Source organism: Lipotes vexillifer, unplaced genomic scaffold (assembly GCF_000442215.2).
Source record: "Lipotes vexillifer unplaced genomic scaffold, Lipotes_vexillifer_v1.1 scaffold1105, whole genome shotgun sequence".
NCBI classification, from domain to species: domain Eukaryota; kingdom Metazoa; phylum Chordata; class Mammalia; order Artiodactyla; family Lipotidae; genus Lipotes; species Lipotes vexillifer.
Window position 1 is genome coordinate 130,096 of NW_006779955.1, and position 5,862 is coordinate 135,957.

Sequence of the window (5,862 nt, forward strand, 5' to 3'; positions counted from 1 at the left end):
GTCCGGAGCCTGTGCTCCGCAAATGGGAGAGGCCACAACAGTGAGAGGCCCGCATAACGCAAGAAAAAAAAAAAAAAAAAAAAAAAATCCAGATAAATTAGAATATATTTTTAATGACTGGTAACAATAACAGCCTGTCAAAATCTGTTGACTCTATCTAAAGCAGTTCTTAGGGAGAGATTTATAGCTTAAAGCCATATAGTAGAAAAGAAAATATACATTTAATTCAATCATCTAAACTTTGCATTCAAAACTAAAAAAGTAAAATAAATTAAACTCACAGTAAGTAAAAAGAAAGAATAAAAAGTATAAATCAATAAAATAGAAAAGAGCAAAAAGAGATAAAAACCAATAATACCAAAAGCTGTTCCTTGTAAAGACCAGTAAAACTGAAAATGTCTAAGCTGGACAGATTAAGAAGAAAAGAAAGAAGAGAGAAATGACCAATATAAAAAGAAAAAGCATCACTCTAGACCCTAGACTCATGGAAAGGAAAATAAGGAAATGTCATGAAAACTTTTATATCAAAAAATTGATAACTAAGTGAAATGGACAAATTCATTGAAAGGCACAACTTACCAAAATTGACTCAAAAAGAAAGAAAAAAACCTAAAAGCTTTATGTTTGTTAAATTTCCTTTACAGTGAAAAACCTTTCCATGCCTGGGGCTGGTGGTGGGAATGGAGATAAACTGGAAATGGGCATGAGAGATCTTATTAGGGTAATAAAAATATTCTAAAACTGATTCATGTTGATGGTTGTATAATTTGGTAGTCAGTAAAAATGACTAAATTGTATCCTTGAAATTAGTGGATTTTATAAGTAAAATTCATCTCAACAAAGCTGTTTGAATAAGATAAACAAAGTAACTATAAAAATCCTTCCCACAAAGAAAATTCTAGGTCCAGATGGCTTTCCTTGGTGAATGTGATCAACAATTTAAGGAAAAATGTCAACCTTACACAGACTCGTTCAGAAAATAGGGGTGAAGGAAGCAGAAATGGTGAAAATTTCACAAAACATATATTTTACAAAGAACTTGTACATAAGGAAGATTATATACTACACACACATACAGAAAAAGTATATGTTCACTGAAGAAGATACACAAAAGGCAGTAGGCACATGAAAAGATGTTCAGCACCATTAGTTTTCAGGGATAAGCAAATTAAAACCAAAATGAGATCCCACTACCTATTACAAAGGTTAAAATGAAAAAGACTGACCATTGTGAGTGTTAGAAAGGATACAGCAGAACTAGTACTTTTATACACTGCTGGTCAGAATGCAAAAACGGTGCAACCACTTTAGAAGAGTCTCTCTCAGTCTCTCATAAAGGTAAACATACACTTAACATTCAACCCAACATTTTGACTTCTACCCAAGGAAATAACAGTATATGTCCACAGGTATTTCTGTATAAATGTTTATAGTGGTGTTATTCAAAATAATTATAAAATGGAAACAACCCAAATGCCCATCAAAAGGATAAATACATGTGGTATATCCATACAATGGAATACTACTCAGCTATAAAAGGGAACAACTAATATACACTAAACAGATATATCTCAAAAATGTTATAGGAAGTAAAAGAAGAAAGACAAAAGACAGTGTATGTACTATGACATCTTTTATATGAAATTCTAGAAAAGTCAAAGTTAATATGTAGTGAGAGCAGATCGGCCTGGGTCTGAGAATAGGGGACCGATTGAGTAAACAGGGGTATAAGGTACCTTTCCAGGGTGAAGAAAATGATATATATCTAATTTGTGGTGGTTTTTAGTATATAAAGTTTTATGCTTAGTTTATATTTTATAAACTCATCAATCATATTTAATATGCGTATACTTTTGTTTATGTAAACTATACCGCAATAAAGTTTATATATAAGGTTAAGATCCCATTATCTGGGCGAATTATTCAACTCATCCATTTTTATTATCTATAAACTGAAGAGGTTTTTTTTTTTTTTTTGTGGCTCTCTGAGATTTAACATTTCTTTCAGCTCTAATTATATGCCATGATTTTTTATATAAGTTTTGATAAAATAACTTGCATGATGCCACCTCATGAACTTTTACACTTATATTTATGTTGCTTCTTGTAAAACATTATTTCCCTATAAATCCAACAGTGATTAATATTATAGCTAATACTTTAAAAAAGGAATTGATAAAAGTGCTTTAGAAACCTCTTTCGAATACTGATAATGTCTTACTTAGGATGTTAAGACCATACCTGTCTTGCTCCTACTTCGGGTCCACTCTTAGAAATCTCTGAATATAAAATGCGGTGGTATCCCATGATATTATCCACAATAGTCTTCTCTAAGCCAGATTTGTCACAGTCATGTCAGCCTTCTTCACATCCTGTCACACTTTAGCAGTTATAAAGATGTGGTTCCTTGTGATTTTTCGTTAAGTCTCCCTTTCTGAGGCTTGTTCATCCTGGTGTTCTTACCTATAGGACAAGGTTTCAAGTCCATGGGATGGTAAGTCTGCATTACATAGTTATTCCAGTCAGGAAAGATATATGGAGAGATGGCCAATCTATAAAAGGTAACCTGATAGATTCAAACATAGTTAAGAACCTGGTTATTTATTTCGAGAGCAGCTCAAAATTGTATGTCTGCTAAGAGTTATGGCACTTCTGACTCAATCATAACTAAAAGGATTCTTTAGGGACTCTATGAAATCAAAAGATTAAATTAAGACAAGTTAAAACAACTTTAGAGGGCTGACAGAAATGTTCTACATCTTGATAGGGATAGTGGTTACATGGGTAAATATATCTGTCAAAAGTCATGGATTCACACACTTAAAATGTGTGCATGTTCTCCATATAAACATAACTTGAAAAGGTTAACAACCATTGTACAAGAGTAACTTTACAATGGAGAAACATGTCAAACACTACCTCAGCCAGGTGATCAAGGTTAATATCAACAATGATAAGCCACATTGATAGTATATACCCTTGATGTTATGCGATAAAATTGGCACTTTACCTCTGTGATCTCTTCCCCCAAACCCATGACCCCATTATAATTGTGAGGAAAACATCAGAGAAATCCCAGTTGGGAGACATTCTACAAAACATCTGGCCAGTACTTCTCAAAAGGGTCAATGTCATCAAAAACAAGGAAAGCCTGAGAAACTGTCACAGTTAAGAGGAACCTAAGGAGACATGATGACTAAACATAATGTGATATCCTGGATGGGATCCTGTAACAGAAAAAATACACTAAGTGAAAACTAAGGAAATATGAATAAAGTATGAACTTTAGTTAATAATAATTCATCAATATTGTCATTAATTGTGACAAATTAATATAAGGTGCTAATAATAAGGGAAAGTGGGTGTGGGAATATCAGAACTCTCTGCACTATCTTTGCACCTTCTTTGTAAATATGAAGCTCTTCTAAAATAAAAGATTATTAAAATCATTCTGAATGAGAGACAAGTATATAAAATACATGGGAGCTCAAACATACCCATGAAGGAGGCAGTGTTCATGTTATCATATAATTTATTGTCAAAATCTGAACATGTTTTGAAGTAGAAGGGGATGCAATTAATAATTGTATCAGGACAAGAGGCATAAACTGAGATGTAAGGTCCCCCTAAGTACAAAGTCATATTAAATATCCAAGCTCTTGTTTCACACTTCCTGTGTTTCAATCCAAACTCTACTACTTGCTAATTAAGTAAATTATTTCACCTCGCTGAGCATTATTTGCAATTTGAGAAAGAAGAGTAATATTTACCTTGTAAAATTTGAGAGAATTAAATGAGATGATCAAATTAAAGAGCTTACTTAGCAAGTGCCTGGCACATAATCAGTACTCAATAAATGGTAGATGACAATTTGTGTATATTTGGACATTAGTGAATTTTGTTAAAGCATGCCTGCATAATTGCACTTAATCCTCTAAACTAATGCATCCTCTTGTTTTTCATCCTAACCAACAGTAGTCATACAAATACTTACTCTTTAATAGTTAGCTCAGATGTGACATGACAACTTCTAGGTCCCACCCAGGATGTGTTAGGAGACTGAATGTCATCTAGAATGATGATGATGAAGGTTATCATCATAACTATCATCATCATAAATGATACTGACTACATAGCTTCTTTTCCTTTCAGTAACTCTAACTTCACTTTATCTTGGTGAGTCTGTCAGTATCATGGTCCCAGCACCCAGCTGCAGAAGTGGTACAAGGCTGAGGCACATTCTCTTAGATACAGAGATTGCTCCAGAAACGGGCCTAAGACTAAAGCAAAGTCAATAAATGTCATGTGAGGAAAAGAGGTAACTTTACCTTTGGAGTCATGACCTCTAATGACATTAACCCAGATCTGCTAATGGTCTTCTTTCCAACAATGTGGAAAGACAACTCAGAAGCAAACAAAATTAAGAGGTAGAGAAGGAGATAGAGTTCAGGTGCCATGGTTTGAACTCGAGTCCAGATGTGCATGGACTCAGGAGTTCAAACCAGGAGTCCAGCTGTGCATGGACTCAGGAGTTCAAACCTGAATGCATCCTCATGCAAATATTTTTTCCTACTTAAGCTAGTCTGAATTCCTTTTTCTGTCACTTACAATTGAAGAAGCCATAAGTAATAGAGTGAATTGTCTGTCTCACTCTGCACTCGCCTACAATAGCTTTTATACTATTCATGGTTTCTTGAATTTTTTTTTCCCCCTCCCTAGACTTACATCTTGGATAAAGACAAGTTCAGAGACTTGGTGTTTAACAACTTGGAATCCTTCCCTCTTGGTTGATAATTTGTAAATGTTGTCTGAATAAATGAATTATACAGTTCTTATACAGGTGAGCTCAATTACTGGTCCTCCATCATTAGAATTTGCAAACAGTATGTGAATAGAAGGACACACTCTCTGGTTTGATTCTGGACATTTTCCTCCTCCATTATCGTCTCTATTTCAATCTGTGATGAGGTCATTTTTCTCTGATGCCTTGCTTCTCCTTGAAGAACAGGTTTTTGTGAGATAGTTCACACATACTCTTTATTTGTTCATTATTCCTGCATTAAAGTTCAAGGGGCTTTTCTTGTTGTTTCATGTTAGTCTTTCATCTGTATAGCTGTCATTTTATTTCTATGCATTTGCAATTCCTTGCTCACATTTGCTCAATGGGAATATTCTCCATACTCAGCAGACCTCTTTCAATTGTAAGTGATGGAAACCTAACACAAACTAGATGAAGCAAAAAAAAAAAAAAAAAAGGTTACTTTGTTGACTCATGTAGCCGGATGTCCAAGGGGCAACCTGAGCTTCAGATACAGCTGGATCCAGGTGATTAAAGAAGTCTTGAGGTGCTTTATCGTTCAGGGTCTGTTTGCCTTTGTATCTTTTTGCTTGGTGGCTTAGTTCTCTCCTGTTGTGGCTAGGCTCTTTGCATTGGCAGGCAAGATAATCACTGTCTCAGCTACTTTACAAAATCATTACAGGTCAAAATGCTAAAGTAATAGATATCTCTATGCCAATGACCATAGAACAAGTACAGAAAATAGCATGAAAGTAATCTAGTTGGGCAAAGCTGAGTCATGCTTTACACCAGGAAGTGATCAGGCACTGTGGCTGAGAGACTCAAGAAAACTATGTGGGTGATAGAGGAACAATTCCACACTGGGATTAATAGCTGTTCACTAAATACAAATTAAAAAAAACAAAAAAAAAACAAAAAATAATTCCCTTTTATTGTAACTAGGGAAAGCTAGTCCTCAAGATAGCCTTTTCTTCATGACTTTTTCCATCTTCCATTCTAAGACACATCTGGACATCAAAGTGGCAAGCTTAAAATCCCCATCACCATCACCATACTCTACTCTA